Source organism: Lepidochelys kempii, chromosome 1, assembly GCF_965140265.1.
Source record: "Lepidochelys kempii isolate rLepKem1 chromosome 1, rLepKem1.hap2, whole genome shotgun sequence".
In the NCBI taxonomy this organism is placed as follows: Eukaryota; Metazoa; Chordata; order Testudines; family Cheloniidae; genus Lepidochelys; species Lepidochelys kempii.
Window position 1 is genome coordinate 122684593 of NC_133256.1, and position 18132 is coordinate 122702724.

The 18132-nt window shown below is 46.8% G+C and overlaps 1 long non-coding RNA gene across 5 annotated transcripts in view; it reads right to left on the reverse strand.

The window, feature by feature from the left end:
• Positions 1 to 18132, reverse strand: part of LOC140914821 (uncharacterized) — a 26110-nt gene continuing 7978 nt past the window's right edge. For 3 of the 5 annotated variants that reach the window (XR_012160003.1, XR_012160000.1, XR_012159998.1), the window contains 4 exons: positions 16735 to 16886; positions 15121 to 15165; positions 11013 to 11147; positions 1 to 2215 (listed from right to left, as the gene is read on the reverse strand). This is a non-coding gene — a long non-coding RNA (uncharacterized lncRNA). The remainder of the gene's footprint in view (positions 2216 to 11012; positions 11148 to 15120; positions 15166 to 16734; positions 16887 to 18132) is intronic. The other 2 variants (XR_012160001.1, XR_012160002.1) reach the window with 2 other exon arrangements.

Here is an 18132-nt window from a genome sequence, read left to right on the forward strand (position 1 = left end):
AGTCCTCTTTTTCTTTTTCTGTACTAAATCTTGCTCATCCTAGGCCTTGTTAGGACGTAACATTGATGGGAAATATCACCTGGTGGGAGGAAACAGTTCTTTGGCAGGTCAACTTTTTAAAAACAAATTTGAGACACCTGCTTGAGCTGCTCTGGGGTTTGGAATGTTAGAATAAATGAGAGGAGTGATGTGATCAAAGTGCATGATGAACTGAATACATCACCTGGATATCACTTCCACACAAATACAGGGGTGGGTAACATGTATGTATATATAAAATATACTATTAATCTTTTTTGTTGTGGGCAGGCAATTACTACACAAAGAACTGAAGAGTTAATTCTTTGAGTAGCTGCAGCCACTTAGGTTTGCACACATCCAGCATGCACGGGCTGGAGAATTTTACCTAGCAGTACCCATACAGGGAAGGAGGGTACTCACACCTCCTGGCTTTAGCCTCTCCCCTGCCTATATGAGGCGGTGCTGCCCTGACCCCTCTATCACCTCAGGTCCTTCTTACCACCCGTGGCTGGAGTCGGAGCTCTGAGGTTTTCAACCTTACAATCCTCTATTCAGTGACTTCTTTTCTCGTATATAGTTCATTAGTATCCCTAGTAAATTGTTAGTTAGACTTAGTTTAAGTGTTCCCTGGTTGATACCCTCACCAAGGTTTAAACCTTGTCCGTTGTGTGGGGGAATGATCCCCAACAACAATCCCCACACACGGTGCTTGTTATGCCTACGTGAAGTGAAGCACACCGCAAGGAGCGGTGTTTGATTTACAGATGAGTGTTTCATGAACAAAGAGGTGGGATCTTCATCTGAAACAGCACCTGCTCTAACAGGCCATGTGGCCTGTTTTGGTACCAAGGCCTCATCAGATTGCAGGTCACCCTCAGATTTGGAGAGTGCTGCTGCTTTGCACCCTGGAGCTGGCGCATTTCCAAAGAGAGGGAGGAATTGTTCCCCATCAAGTGTACTGAGGAAAAAGTCACATAAGACCAACGGAGGCCGATCCAGGTCCTATGGGGACTCGTCTCCCCACCGCCCCCCCTCCAGAAGGCATGTGGATCAGCATGGGGTGAATACTGGTGTGTGCAGGATGGAGCAGGACAAGTCAACCACTCCCCAGCACTGCACACAGGGGCCAGCCACCCCGTATTGTTGAGTCCGGTTCCAGCCCTGGGCATCCGTTGAGTTCAGTACCGATGAGGGCGATGCCAGCACCGGCTGCTTCCATGCTGGTGGTGTATCTGGCAGCAGCAGACCTCCTCTATCTTTCTGTCCCAACCTCTCCCTTGGTTCAGGACTTTGACAGGGCTGTGCCCTTTATAGCCCCATTGGCTCAGCCGGCTGCTGAACCTATCCATCTGCTGATGCTGCACCCCGATATTTCCCTTCTATACACAGTGGAAATGGGGCTGGCACTGGACTTGGCACAAGGGACCTCCTCAGCACCTGGAACTTCTTTGGTAGCCCCTGTGGCTGGAAATGCCAATGTTGCCATAGCGACAGTCACCACTTTCCACTTTGGCACCATTAGTTACTTCAGTACTGATGACGACTTCAGGGTCAACATTGCTCCAGCACCAGAAACGACAAAGGCATACTCGTTGCTGGCGCTATCGTTTCCACCATTGATGCCAGCCCCCTGGTCATTCTGGGCTATGGACAAGTCGGACTGGCTTCTTGCACTATCAGGGCTGGCCCCACAGCTATCCCCCAGGTCTCCTTGGCGTCTGAGGTTGAATCTTATTCCTCTCTCTTTCCATGGCCTGAGCGAGGGGCGTTCATGGAGTGCTAGACTGGCGCTTGTCTCATGGTTGGGACAGGGGCCCCTGCTCCGGCACCTACTGGCTACCACTGCCATATTCATATCAGTGGCCTCCAGGGGCCACTGCTCGGATATATAGGTCCCACACCTCATCCCGCTTGAAGCAGAGATCATTGGCCAGGTCTGTAGCAGTGACCATCGATCTGCCACAGGTTCTGGTACCGGTGAACCTTCCCCTTGAGGAGCCTCCAGATTCATCCTGCCTGGTCCTGTCAGCCTTGGAGCAGGATTCAGCTCTGGCACAGTTTAACCGCCTCATTCTCATCCCTGGACAATTCCACGGTGCCAGGCTCTTCCTCCCCTTCCGTACCGCAGGATTTCAAGGTGCACCAGGACCTGTTGCAGTGCATGGCCACTTCCCTGGGTATTCAAGCAGAGTTCCTGTGGGAGAACACTCACAGGTTAGTGGATATCCTGCAGCCATCTGCCCCTGGGAGAGTCACCTTATTCATGATACGCTCTTTAAGCCTGCTAAGGTCCTTTGGAGCACCTGGCTTGGCTACTGCCTGTAGCTAAGCATGTGGAAAAGAGCTACTTCATTCCTAGGCACGAATTTGTGGGTTTTTAGTCTCATCAAGCCCCAAATTCCTTGGCAATAACTCTGGTGAATGAAAAGGAGTACTTGTGGCACCTTAGAGACTAACCAATTTATTTGAGCATAAGCTTTCGTGAGCTACAGCTCACTTCATCGGATGCATCCAATGAATGCATACATTCATTGGATGCAAAGCTTATGCTCAAATAAATTGGTTAGTTTCTAAGATGCCACAAGTCCTCCTTTTCTTTTTGCGAATACAGACTAACACGGCTGTTATTCTGAAACCGAGCAGTGTTCCAGTTGTCACTCCTTTCCTCCCCCTCCCCCCCCCGATCCCTTCCATGTGAGGCCAGGCTAGCCTGCTTTCACAATGTTTGGGGTTTGATCACCACCAACAGTTGGATCCTAAGCACCATTGGATCAGGCTGTGCTATCCAGTTCCTTTCTACTCCTCCTTCCCCGTCCCTATTCAGGGACCCCTCTCAAGATACTGCTCCTTGAGCAGGTTCATGCTCTGCTCGTATTGGGAGTGGTGGATGAAATTCCATCAGATCACCGGTGTCAGGGTTTCTGTTCCTGGTACTTTCTGGTACCAAATTCAAGGTAGGAGTAAGACCTATTCTCGACATTTGTGGCCTCAACAAATATATCAGATACCTGAGGCTCTGAATGGCTACTCCATTGACTATCCTTCCCCCGTTGTCTCAGAACAATTAGTTTGCTGTCCTGGACCTTCAGGACGCCTACTTCCATATGGCAATTTTGCCAACCCACAGAAAATTCCTTTGATTTGTCATAGTGGAGAGCCATTTCCAGTGTACCCTGCTTCCCTTTGGCTTTACCAAATGGCCATCGTCATGGCATATCTCAAGAAGAAAGGGATCTACATCTTCCTGTATCTAGATGACTGGTTACTGAGGGGCAGATCCAGATAGGAACTCCATTTCTTATATCCGCTCCACCCTGTGCTTGTTCAACCCTCTGGTCTCATCCTAAACAATGGGAAGTCAACTTTGCTTTGCTCACTCAGAAAATGGAGTTCATTGGGGCCCAAATAGACTCTACCAATTCGAGAGCACTTCTGCTGACCGACAATTTTCAGGCATTTGCCACCTCTACCTCAGTCTGCAATTTCAGCCTTCCATGACAGTTTGGATGTGCCTGGGGCTTTTGAACTGCATGTCTGCTTGCATGCAGGTGGTCCAGTTCACAAAGCTGCATCTTTGTCCCTTCCAAATGTGGCTTAGGACAGTTTACTGTCACTCTTCACTCCTTGGACAGATTTAGCCGTCTTCCTTCACTGGTCCTGGATTCCTTACAGAGTGGACACTTCTTGAGAATGTTTGTTTGTCAGGGCATTCTTTTTGTCTGGCCCTTACCAACCAGGACTGTTGGGCAGGGGAGCACATCTGGGGACGCTGAAAGTACAAGGTCTGTAGTCGGAGCAGGAGTCCTCTCTGCATATCAATGTGCTGGAACATCAGGCCATTTACAATGCATGTCACGCTTTTCAGGCCCATATTAGGGGTGCAGTGGTTGATATTTACCAACAATACCACTGCAATGTGTTATGTGAATAAGCAAGGAGAAGCACACTCCAAAGTGCTCTGCCATGAGGCAATCAGGTTGAGGCAGTTTTTAATTGAGGAGAGTATCACTCCGATGGGTGACCACTTGGCCCAGGGTCCAGAATCATCTCACGGACCATCTCTGCAGGATTTTTTTTTTTTGGGCTGAGTCACCAGTAGTCTCTGAAGACAGTATCCTCCACACTATCTTTGCAACCTGGAGCGTTCAGTGATCGACCTGTTTGCTATGAGGGACAACAGGAAATGTCACCTGTTCTGCTCTCAAGGGGGCCTCAGACCAGGCTCCCTGTCCAATGTCTTGTATCTCAGCTTGCAAGCAGCTCTCTTCTGTGCTTTTTACCTAATCATCCCATAGTTCATCCTCAAGCTGAAGGCAGATTGTATCCTCATTGCTGAGGTAGCGCTGGTTTTCCAGTCTTCTTGTGCTATCAGTTCAGCCTCCAATCCCTCTTCCTCTCCATCCCAACCTATTCACTTACCTTGTGCTCTGTGCTCAGTTCCCTGCATCTCTGTGTGGCTGCTGCATCGCAGAATGAGAAGGAAGAACGGAGTTTGGAACATGTTCAGCAGGTTCTGTTCAACAGTAAGAAGCCCTCTACAGGATGGCCTATTTGGCAAAATTTAAACTGTTTTCCATGCGGTCACTCACCCGCAGAAATCAACCAATGCTGGTTTCCATCCAGGACACCTTGGAGTACCTTCTGCACCTTCAGTTGTCTGGAATTGCATTTAGTTCATTGAAAGTGCTTCGGGCAGCGATATTGGCATTTCATCCCCCCTATTCAGGGAAGATCAGTCTTCTCCAATCTCATTGTAGCAAGATTCTTAAGAGCTCCTTCGTATACATTCTCTGGTCCAAGAGCCGGTTCATCTGTGGAATCTTAATGGGATACCGATGGGATCTCTGTTCAAGCCCCTAGCATCTTGTCAGGGGACAGAGGACAGAAGCGACTTTGTGTGTACAAAGTGCAAGATGGTCTCCATACTGAAAGAGAAGGTTCAAGGTCTGGAGCAACAGGTATCGACCCTGCGTTGCATAAGAGAAACTGAAGATTTCCTGGACAGACGTCAGGATATGCTTCTACAGGCACAAGGTTCTGAAGATTCAGAGCAGGCTGCGCAGCGGGGACAGGAGGACGGTAAAGAAATCTGGCAACATGTGACCTCCAGAAGAAGGGGGAATGTCCATGTACCAGCAACGCGGATACAGGTAAGTAACCGATTTCATGTTCTCTCCACAGGTACCATTGCGAGGAGTGGCCCAGATGATACATCTGGGGGAAGGGAGCAGAAGGAGACTTCACCAGTTGAAAGGCATGAAATGCACTGTCCTAAGGTTGGGGGTTCCACAACCACCACTCCCAAGAGAAGGAGGCGGGTGATGGTGGTCGGGGAGTCTCTCTTCAGGGGGACTGAGTCATCTATCTGCTGCCCTGACCGGGAAAACAGAGAAGTCTGCTGCTTGCCAGGGGCTAAGATTCGCAATGTGACGGAGAGTCTGCTGAGACTCATCAAGCCCTCGGACCGCTACCCCTTCCTGCTTTTCCACGTGGGTACCAATGATACTGCCAAGAATGACCTTGAGCGGATCACTGCAGGCTACGTGGCTCTGGGAAGGAGGATAAAGGAGTATGAGGCACAAGTGGTGTTCTCGTCCACCCTCCCTGTGGAAGGAAAAGACCGGGGTAGGAATTGTCGAATCGTGGAAGTCAATGAATGGCTATGCAGGTGGTGTCGGAGAGAAGGCTTTGGATTCTTCGACCACGGGATGGTGTTCCAAGAAGGAGCAGTGCTAGGCAGAGACAGGCTCCACTTAACGAAGAGAGGGAAGAGCATCTTCGCGAGCAGGCTGGCTAACCTAGTGAGGAGGGCTTTAAACTAGGTTCACCGGGGGAAGGAGACCAAAGCCCTGAGGGAAGTGGGGAAGCGGGACACCGGAAGGAAGCACAAGCAGGAGCGTGTGAGAGGGGAGGGCTCCTGCCTCATAGTGAGAACAAGGGGCGATCAGCGGGTTATCTCAAGTGCCTATATACAAATGCACAAAGCCTGGGAAACAAGCAGGGAGAACTGGAGGTCCTGGCAAAGTCAGGGAATTATGATGTGATTGGAATAATGGAGACTTGGTGGGATAACTCGCATGACTGGAGTACTGTCATGGATGGGTATAAACTGTTCAGGAAGGAGAGGGAGGCCAGAAAAGGTGGGGGAGTTGCACTGTATGTAAGGGAGCAGTATAACTGCTCAGAGCTCAAGTATGAAACTGCAGAAAAACCTGAGAGTCTCTGGATTAAGTTTAGAAGCCTGAGCAACAAGGGCGATGTCATGGTGGGAGTCTGCTATAGACCACCAGACCAGGGGGATGAGGTGAACGAGGCTTTCTTCCGGCAAGTCGCAGAAGCTACTAGATCGCACGCCCTGGTTCTCATGGGCGACTTCAATCATCCTGATATCTGCTGGGACAGCAATACAGCGGTGCACAGACAATCCAGGAAGTTTTTGGAAACTGTAGGGGACAATTTCCTGGTGCACGTGCTAGAGGAACCAACTAGGGGCGGAGCTCTTCTTGACCTGCTGCTCACAAACCGGGAAGAATTAGTAGGGGAAGCAAAAGTGGACGGAACCTGGGAGGCAGTGACTATGAGATGGTCGAGTTCAGGATCCTGACACAAGGAAGAAAGGAAAGCAGCAGAATATGGACCCTGGACTTCAGAAAAGCAGACTTTGACTCCCTCAGGGAACTGATGGGCAAGATCCCCTGGGAGAATAACATGAGGGGGAAAGGAGTCCAGGAGAGCTGGCTGTATTTTAAAGAATCCTTATTGAGGTTACAGGGACAAACCATCCCGATGTGTAGAAAGAATAGTAAATATGGCAGGCGACCAGCTTGGCTTAACAGTGAAATCCTTGCTGATCTTAAACACAAAAAAGAGGCTCACAAGAAGTGGAAGATTGGACAAATGACCAGGGATGAGTATATAAATATTGCTCGGGCATGTAGGAATGGAATCAGGAAGGCTAAATCACACCTGGAGTTGCAGCTAGCAAGAGATGATGTTAACGGTAACAAGAAGGGTTTCTTCAGGTATGTTGGCAATAAGAAGAAAGCCAAGGAAAGTGTGGGCCCCTTACTAAATGAGGGAGACAACCTAGTGACAGAGGATGTGGAAAAAGTTAATGTACTCAATTCTTTTTTGCCTCTGTCTTCCCGAACAAGGTCAGCTCCCAGACTACTGCACTGGGCAGCACAGCATGGGGAGGAGGTGGCCAGGCCTCTGTGAAGGAAGAAGTGGTTCAGGACTATTTAGAAGAACTGGACGCGCACAAGTCCATGGGGCCGGATGTGTTGCATCTGAGAGTGCTAAAGGAATTGGCGGATGTGATTGCAGAGCCATTGGCCATTATCTTTGAAAACTCATGGCGATCGGGGGAAGTCCCGGAAGATTGGAAAAAGGCTAATGTAGTGCCCATCTTTAAAAAAGGGAAGAAGGATGATCCTGGGAACTACAGGCCCGTCAGCCTCACCTCAGTCCCCGGAAAAATCATGGAGCATGTCCTCAAGGAATCAATTCTGAAGCACTTAGACGAGAGGAAAGTGATCAGGAACAGTCTGCATGGATTCATCAAGGGAAAGTCATGCCTGACTAATCTAATTGCCTTCTATGATGAGATAACTGGTTCTGTGGACGAAGGGAAAGCACTAGACATGTTATTGCTCGACTTTAGCAAAGCTTTTGACACGGTCTCCCACAGTATTCTTGTCAGCAAGTTAAAGAAGTATGGGCTGGATGGATGCACTACAAGGTGGGTAGAAAGTTGGCTAGATTGTCGGGCTCAACGGGTAGTGATCAATGGCTCCATGTCTAGTTGGCAGCCGGTATCTAGCGGAGTGCCCCAAGGGTCGGTCCTGGGGCCGGTTTTGTTCAATATCTTCATTAATGATCTGGAGGATGGTGTGGATTGCACCCTCAGCAAGTTTGCGGATGACACTAAACTGGGAGGAGTGGTAGATATGCTGGAGGGTAGGGATAGGATACAGAGGGACCTAGACAAATTGGAGGATTGGGCCAAAAGAAATCTGATGATCTTCAACAAGGACAAGTGCAGAGTCCTGCACTTAGGACGGAAGAATCCAATGCACCGCTACAGACTAGGGACCGAATGGCTAGGCAGCAGTTCTACAGAGAAGGACCCTAGGGGTGACAGTGGACAAGAAGCGGGATATGAGTCAACAGTGTGCCCTTGTTGCCAAGAAGGCCAATGGCATTTTGGGGTGTATAGGTAGGGGCATTGCCAGCAGATCGAGGGACGTGATCGTTCCCCTCTATTCGACATTGGTGAGGCCTCATCTGGAGTACTGTGTCCAGTTTTGGGCCCCACACTACAAGAAGGATTTGGAGAAATTGGAGAGAGTCCAGCGAAGGGCAACAAAAATGATTAGGGGACTGGAACACATGAGTTATGAGGAGAGGCTGAGGGAACTGGGATTGTTTAGTCTACGGAAGAGAAGAATGAGGGGGGATTTGATAGCTGCTTTTAATTACCTGAAAGGTGGATCCAAAGACGATGGATCTAGACTATTCTCAGTGATAGCAGATGACAGGACAAGGAGTAATGGTCTCAAGTTGCAGTGGGGGAGGTTTAGGTTGGATATTAGGAAAAACTTTTTCACTAGGAGGGTGGTGAAACACTGGAATGCGTTACCTAGGGAGGTGGTGGAATCCCCTTCCTTAGAAGTTTTTAAGGTCAGGCTTGACAAAGCCCTGGCTGGGATGACTTAGTTGGGAATGGTCTTGCTCTGGGCAGGGGGTTGGACTAGATGGCCTCCAGAGGTCCCTTCCAACTCTGTTATTCTATGATTGTCCCTTTCTGTGTTTGTGTCAGAGAGCTTTTGTTCCTGGTAGTGATAACATCTGCAAGGAGAGTGTGTGAGTTGTAAGCTCTGATGGGAGGGCCTCCTTATACAGAATTTCCCAAAGACAAGGTGACTTTACGACCACATCCAAAATTTCTGTTTAAAGTGGTTTCTCAGTTTCATTTGAGAAATATGTATATTTACCTGTATTCTTTTCTAAACCACGTTCATCTCTGGAGGAGCAGCATCTCGCTACATTACATGTCAAGCGATGTCTCGCTTTCTATCTGGTCAGGACTAAACCATTTTCGTGTTTCGCCTCACCTCTTTGTGTCATATGCAGATCTTATGAAGGGTCAAGCTGTCTTCAGACTATCTATCTAGCTGGATAACATCCTGTAACAAGACTGCATATGAAATAGCATCCGCTACACACCCTCAGCGGGTGCAAGCTCATTCAGTTAGAATGCAAGCACTGTAAATAGCATTCCTCAGTGATGTTTCCATATTGGACATTTGCAGGGCTGCTACGCGGTCATCTATACATGCATTCATGAGCCACTATGCCATTACTGCACATTAGAGTGGAGGCAACCTTTGGAAGGGCGGTTCTGCAATCCTTGCTTAGGTAGACTCTGAGCCCCACCTCATAAGAATATACATAAGAACCTAAGTATGGCCATACCGGGTCAAACCAATGGTCCATCTAGCCCAGTATCCAGTTTTCCGACAGTGGCCAATGCCAGGTGCTTCAGAGGGAATGAACAGAACAGACACTCATTGAGTGATTCATCCCATCGTCCACTCCCAGCTTCTGGTAAACACTCAGAGCATAGTATTGCATCCCTGCCCATTCTGGCTAATAGCCACTGATGAATCTATCTTCCATGAATTTATCTAGTTTTTTTTTTTTAACCCAATTATACTTTTTGGCCTGCAAAACATCCTTTGGCAAGGAGTTCCATAGGTTGACTATGCGTTGTGCAGAAAAAATACTTCCTTTTGTTTATTTAAACCTGCTGCCTATTTCATTGTGTGACCCCTAGTTCTTGTGTTATAAGAGAGTAAATAACACTTCCTTATTTACTTTCTCCACATCAGTCATGATTTTATAGACCTCAATCATATCCTTCCTTAGCAGTCTCTTTTCCAAGCTGAAAAGTCCGTCTTTTTAATCTCTCCTCCTACGGAAGCTATTCCATACCCCTAATAATTTTAGTTGCCCTTCTCTGTACCTTTTCCAATTCCAATATGTATTGTTTGAGATGGGGCAACCCGATCTGCACACAGCATTCAAGATGTGGGTGTACCGTAGATTTATATAGAAGCATTGATATTTTCTGTCTTATCTATCCCCTTCCTAATGGTTCCTAACATTGTTAGCTTTTTTGACTGTGCCTACACATTAAGTTAGGAGTGGGCAAACTTTTTGGCCCGAGGGCCACATTGGGGTTATGAAACTGTATGGAGAGCCTGGACCCTGCCCCCCTCAGAAACTCTGACCCATCCAACACCCTCCCACTGCTCCTTGTCCCCTAACTGCCCCACTAGGACCCCACCTCCTATCTAAGACCTCCCTGCCCCAACCCCCCCGTTCCCTGTCCCCTGACTGCCCTCCCCGCCCAACCCCCCCACCATTCAGCTCAAAGTGGCAGGAGCACGCAGCCTGGTCAGAGCCAGTCACACCTGCCAGAGCACTGGTGTCGCGTGGCGCTGAGGGGACGGTGGGGGAGGGGCCGGGGGCTAGCCTCCTCTGCCAGGAGCTTAGGGGCCGGGCAGGATGGTCCCACAGGCCCGAGTTTGCCCACCTCTGCAATAAGCACACGTTTTCAGAGAACTATCCAAAATGACTCCAAGATCTCTTTGAGTGGTAAGAGCTAATTTTAGACCCCATCATTTTGTATGTATAGTTGAGATTGTTTTCTAACGTGCACTACTTTGCATTTATCAACATTGAATTTCATCTGCCATTTTGTTGCCAAGTCACCCAGTGTTGTGAGATTCCTTTGTGACTCTTCACAGTCTGCTTTGGACTTAACTTTGAGTAATTTTGCACTGCCGGCAAATTTTCCCACCTCACTGTATACCCCTTTTTCCAGATAATTTATGAATATGTTGAACAGCACTGGTCCCAGTCCTGGGGGCCACCACTCTTTTCCTCTATACATTCTGAAAACTCTCCCATCCTTTGTTTCCTACCTTTTAACCAGTTGTTCATCCTTGAGAGCACCTTCCCTCTTATCCCACGACTGCTTACTTTAAGAGCCTTTGGTGAGGGTCTGGGACATACCTAGAAGTCTTGACATCAGCTTCAGTTGCTCCATCCCTGGGAATCTGTGCGAACATAGAAAAATCTACTTGTCTAAAGTCTGACAAAGACTGTAGAATTTATAGGAGTAATCTTAGATTCAGTGAGGGCTTATCTCCCTGTGGACAGATTTCACACTGTGAGCTACCTGATAAATCAGGTTACACTCAACCTTTGCAAATCAGTTAAGATTTGCCTTACTCTCCTTGGGCACATGTCATGTATTTACATGACATCAATCACCAGACTCCACCTCTGTTGCCTCTAGGCTTGGCTTTGAACAGTGTACATACACCACGTGCACGCAGCATGAACAGCATATCAATTGCTCTCATCAAGGAGAGGGCCTCATTGATTTGGTGAAAAGATCTCGGATAAGTATGAGAGGGTTGGATCTCAGAAACCCCCTTTGGGGCTGCCAGCTACTTCTGCCCCTGCTTTCCCTGCTCTCCCAGCTTGGGACTTCAATGCCCAGCCTGGTTTCAGCCAGACCTGCTAGCCTGCTGCAAACCCAGAACCATGTCTGAACTACGTCCCCTAACAGCTGTAGGCTTAAACTTAAAGCAGCTTACAGAAGTATACCTGTCTTTAACACTCAGATGCCCAACTCCCGAATAAATCCGTTTTACTCTGTATAAAGCTTATACAGGGTAAACTCATAAATTATCCACCCTCTATAAGACTAATAGAGAGATATGCACAGCTGTTCCCCCCCAAGTATTAATTCATACTTTTTACTTATTTATTAACCCAGAGTGATTTTATTAAATACAGAAAGTAGGATTTAAGTGGTTTCAAGTAGTAACAGACAGAACAAAGTGAATTACCAAGCAAAATAAAATAAACCATGCAAGTCTAAGCCTAGTACAGTAATAAAACTGAATACAGATAAAATCTCACCCTCAGAGATGTTTCAATAAGTTTCTTTCACAGACTGGACACCTTCCTGGACACCTTCCCCTAGTACAGCCCTTGTTCCAGCTCAGGTGGTAGCTAGGGGATTTCTCATGATGGCCACCCCATTTGTTCTGTTCCACCCACTTATATATCTTTTGCATAAGGTGGGAATCCTTTGTCCCTCTGGGTTCCCACCCCTCCTTCTCAATGGAAAAGCATCAGGTTAAAGATGGATTCCAGTTCAGGTGACATGATCACATGTCACTGTAAGATTTCATTCCCCACTTGCCAGCCCACAGGTATACAGGAAGACTCACAAGTGAAATAAAGCCAGGTACAGTCAACTGTCCTGGTTAATGGAAGCCACTAAGATTCCAAACCACCATTAATGACTCACACTTTGCATAACTACAATAGGACCTCAGAGTTATACTTCATATTTCTAGTTTCCAATACAAGAGTGATACATTTATACAAACAGGATGACCACACTCAGTAGATTATAAGCTTTGTAATGATACCTTAAAGAGACCTTTTGCATGAAGCATATTCCGGTTACATTATATTCACACTCATTAGCATATTTTTATAAAATCATATAGAGTGCAACACCACAAGGGTGTTCCTTTCCTATCCCCCACACTCACAAAGGCAATAACTGTAAACAACTCTGTGAGGCTGGAGAGTTCACATGGATGGCCACACAGCACAGGGCACCTGGCCATCCTGGGAAACCAGAATGTGCATAAATCTTCTGGAATTCAGAGCAGTCCAAGAAGCCAGCAAAGCAGTCTTACTATTCATCCAATCTCCTATCCTCATATCAGACAATATACAATAACCATATTCTACATAAATAAGCAGGGAGAGAAGAGATCCATTTCCCTGCGTAGAAGCAGTCAACTTATGGAACTGGTGTATCACAAACCAGACCACCCTTTCGGCAGTGTACTTTCCAGGCACCCAGAGTTTGCTGGCATACAGCCTAACACAGGAACGGGCAAACTTTTTGGCCTGAGGGCCACATAGGGTTTCCAAAATTGTATGGAGGGCTGGTTAGGGGAGGCTGTGCCTCCCCAAATAGTCAGGCATGGCCCGGTCCCCGACCCCTATCCGACCTCCCCTGCTTCTCGCCCCCTGACGGCCCCCCCCAGGACTCCTGCCCTATCCAACTCCTTCCCTGTCACCTGACAGCTCCCCAGGACCACTGCCCCCTGCCACCCCATCCAACCCCTCCTCTCATCCCTGACTATCTCCCCGGGATCCCTGCCCCATCCAACCACCCCTTCTCCCTGTCCCCTGACTAGCCCAAGAACCCCTGTCCCTGACTGCCCCACCCCACCCCATCCAACCCACCTCTCCTTCCTGACTGCTCCCCTGGGACCCCTTCCCCCATTCAACCCCCCTGCTCCCTACCTGCAGATCACTCAACCCCTATCCACACCCCCATCCCCTGACCACTACCCCGAACTCCCCTGCCCTCTATCCAACTCCCCTGCTCCCTGGCCCCTCACCACGCTGCCTGGAGCGCCGGTGGCTGGTGGCACTATAACTGCGCCGCCCAGAGCACCAGGAGAGGCAGCCGCGCCGCCCGGCTGGAGGCAGCCGCGCCACCGTGCAGCACAGAGCACCGGGTCAGGCCACGGCTCTGTAGCTGCACTGCCTAGCAAGAGCTCGCAGCCCCGCCGCCCAGAGCATTGCACCGGCAGTGCAATGAGCTGAGGCTGCGGGGAGGGGCTAGCCTCCCAGCTCAGGGGCCAGGCAGGAAGGTCCCATGGGCCAGATGTGGCCCAGGGGCTGCAGTTTGCCCACCTCTGGCCTAACAGGTACTTTGCTGGCAATCACAAGTGGGAGTTACATGATTTAGCATCTTCATTCAGTGGCGAACCCCCACCTGGGGGACCTGTTCTTTGATATGTGTGTTTGCTATCTGTATTCCATTACCCACCCTCCTTCCTGTCCGCTTCAGATCATGCTCAAGTTGCAGTGGGGGAGGTTTAGATTGGATATTAGGAAAAACTTTTTCACTAAGAGGGTGGTGAAACACTGGAATGTGTTACCTAGGGAGGTGGTAGAATCTCCTTCCTTAGAGGTTTTTAAGGTCAGGCTTGACAAAGCCCTGGCTGGGATGATTTAACTGGGAATTGGTCCTGCTTCGAGCAGGGGGTTGGACTAGATGACCTTCTGGGGTCCCTTCCAACCCTGATATTCTATGATTCTATGTCTGATTTGTAGTTAGAGAAGGAACTGGAGAAGCATTTGGTCTGCATTATCCCTTAGACCCTCAGTACAAACCATGAGGAGTTTGAGGGTGCAGGTGCAAGCCAACAGACACGACTTGCAAGAATTATCCAGTCTCAGGTGCATGCATATCCAGAGTGGAATACACTCAAAGTGGAATGCAGATAGGGAACATATTTCTCTAAGAACTCCAGTTACAAAGGGTGACTAACTTCCCTTGGTAGCCTTTGATTCAGTCCGTCAACTTAATGTATGGGTAATAGACTGTAGCCTCATTTCTGCATTTCTTGGGGAAATTATCAGAGCTTTGTTCTAGAAAGTTAAAATTAATGTTCTTATACATAAAATAAACTATACGCTTTAAGTGTAAAATAAGTAACTTTAGAATCATAGAATATCAGGGTTGGAAGGGACTTCAGGAGGTCATCTAGTCCAACCCCCTGCTCAAAGCAGGACCGATCCCCAATTAAATCATCCCAGCCAGGGCTTTGTCAAGCCTGACCTTAAAAACTTCTAAGGAAGGAGATTCCACCACCTCCCTAGGTAACGCATTCCGGTGTTTCACTACCCTCCTAGTGAAAAAGTTTTTCCTAGTATCCAACTTAAATCTCCCCAACTGCAACTTGAGACCATTACTCCTTGTACTCATTGCTTACATTAATGAAAATTCAGAAATTTCAGAGAGCATGGTGTGTGCCTCCTGGGTACAGGCTACAGCAGCTCTGAACAAAACAGACATGACAGATATCTTATTAGGAATGTACAGATGAAGTATACAGAAAATGTTACATACAGTACATCTTGTAAGAGCTAGCACTTACATGAAATACCAAACACAGGGCAATGTCCTGCAGTTCTTACCCATATTAGATGTTGTTGATGTCATCAGCTCCCTTAGCTCATGACCTGTCAGGTAAGTGAGAGGAAATGACTTTCAAATAAGCTGTCTTACAATGTATTTATAATGGAAGTCTATCCATATATTCTGTTTTAGCTTGGGCTATATAATGCACTTTTAAATTTATTTTTAAGAAGCATTTCAGTACACTTCTAGTAGTTTTATAAGAGAAATCAGACTTTCAAGGCTGATTTTAAATTATTTAATATACCTTAACAATTATTCAGTGCAATAGTCCCTAGAAAAGGTGTTTTCAAACTTTTCCCCACTTGAGACCCCAAAACCTGGTGCAACTTCTTATGATCCAGTCTCTCAATCCCTTGTGGTCACAGGAGAAAATGGTGGCTGATTTGGGGAAAAGGGCGCTAGATGGAGTGAGTTTCTACTGGCTGTAGTGCGGATCATGAGGCAAGTGCTGGCTGGGTTGGGGATTCATCTTCTGGTTGGGAGGCCACAAGTATTTGAGTTTGCTATTAGGGTTGCCAACAATTCAGTGTCTTGTCATTGCCAATCACATTAGCTGAGCAGTGAAACTTGGTAGTGAATTTTCTGTTTCTGTATTAATGTGAAATGTTGACAATATAGCAGTATTACCAGGTTAGAAATATGAGCTTAATTTGACGCGGTATCAAGTCTACCCACAGGCATAAGCCTTTGTTATTACATCTAAACATTTTTAACTCCTTAGGGAAGGATTTTTGTAAAGTGGGAATACATTGTTCAGGACAGACTTTCCGCATGAAAAGTTATGTTGAAATGTGATTATGATACAGACGAGTAAATGGAAAATCAAAGAGACTTGTAGAAATTTGATCTCTCCTTGGTCTACTTGCCACCTACTAATGTAAGTTTAATCAAAAGGCACCTGTTTCAATGTTCATGCTAGGAACCATTGTCGCTAAAGGCAACTTCTTGGCAGTGCTGATTCCTGCTCTATAGCCAGCTGACCATACCTGCTGATATTATAGTATCTAAATTACATCTAACAGCTAGACTAATTTATTTTGATCTAAAGTAGGATATTAACAATGATGGGCAAATTCCCGAGAGTAGACTGCTATTAATGGATGCAACAGTATTAAACAAACGTGACTCTTGCTCTTTAAAACAGATACTGCCAAGGGAGGAAGAGTTACATGTGAAACACGCACACTGAACCAAAATTTTCAAATATGGTATGTTGGTTTTGAAAAGCAAGTGATGACCAAGGAAGATCAGAAAACATTTTTTCTCTAGTAGGGTTGCTGCAAACAAATCTGGGTCTTCAGGCATGAACCCTGAGACCCAGCCTATCACCTCCAACTTCTACTGGCTCCAAATTACTATGCCATAACTCAGGGTGGAGGGTTTTCAGAACTGGTGAAGGGGGGTGGCTTAGAGGAATCAGTAGGCTTTCCATTAAACAAAAGGATAGGAAAACTTGTGATATGTCCTGCTTGAGATAAAGGGTAAGGTATTCTGACGTTTCAGTAGTCCTAAACTATGAACTTGACAGAGTTCTCAGCTAGTATGCATCAGTGTGTGCTCCATATTTCTTGGAACTAGAGTGTGTGCAGTAACCATACTAGCATCACAACCTGTCTGTCCAGCAGGATCACTTGTCTGGTGAAGCCCCCTTGCAGCTCATTGTTTGGCAGCTTGTCTTGACCATTCCTGCTTCCCTCGCCAAAAATCCGCCACGGTGAATCTTTGTTAGTTTGAAGCATCAGCAGCCAGCATGAATGAGAACCTCAAAGCATACAGGAGAAAATGCAAAATCTCAGAGGGTGGATCTACCCTAATTACTCCTCTCTCTACTTCTATAGGCAAAAGTCCTCAGTGGTGAATCTTTCTTAGTTTAAAGCACCTTAATTTTTCATTTATCCATTTAACACTTGTATTTAACATTAAAGAACCAGTAAATTCCATCCTCTCAATTTTCATAATTAAAAGTCTTGTATGTAAATGTAAATGTAAATGTATTAGCATTTTATAACCACAACTACTGATGCAGGAAAAATGTTTGGCATCCTGCTGACTAACCACAGTTCAGAGTTCAAAATATTTGTTGTGGGAGCTAGAAAAAGACAGCACTAGTGTTGTAGTTCAGTAGAGCATAGAAGAACTGTTAATTTTCTCTTACACTATGTCCTAACAGTAGCTAGTTTTAATGTTTACAAGCCATGCTAAAGAAAAAGTATGAAAAGCAGCAAGAGCTGAATAGAAATCCCAACTGCAAGGAGTAAAGAAACTGACCAGATTGATTCAAGGTGCAGCTATCTCCCACTAAAGAACTTTTGCAAGCTGTAATTTTATCCACACTTCATGACTGGCAAATTTGTGGGATTCACATTTTGCAAGAAAAGGGGAACAGCAGCCAAAGGCCGGCAGGGGCTGTTGTGAAATCACACTTGGGTAATGAGCAGTCATCCACTACAAGGCAGTATTCTACCCTTGTTAACACATCCAGCTGAACTCTCTTCTTCTCTTTATTTCTAGTCTCCTTTAAATAAGCTATACAAAGCAAGCCTTTACTATCGAGGCACTTCTCACTTAGCTAAGGGCTTCCTCTCTGTTTATGCAGTCACATAGATTCTCTGCACCCGTGCCCTGGCACAGAATCTAAAACAGGTGATCTCTAAGAGGAAATCCAATAGCTGTTTAGAGGACAGACTTGTGGGAAGCGGGGGGAGGGCGGGAGAGAGTTTCTTTCCTGAACGCTATAACAAAGTTAAATTTAAAATAAAATCGACAATGATATTTGAATCCAAGTAGAGGCACCTGATGGTGGAATGCTAATGAGAGAGAGCTGCCCTTACTAAACAGGCACTGGAGCTCAAAGTTAAAATGTTCTTTGTTTTGTCATTTGTTAACTTCTCAAGCCTGAGATATTTAGCACCTGGTATATAGATACCAGTATGGAAAAGGAATGTGATAGAGAATTACAGACAGAAATTTCTTGTTAATTGGTTTCAGAGTAGCAGCCGTGTTAGTCT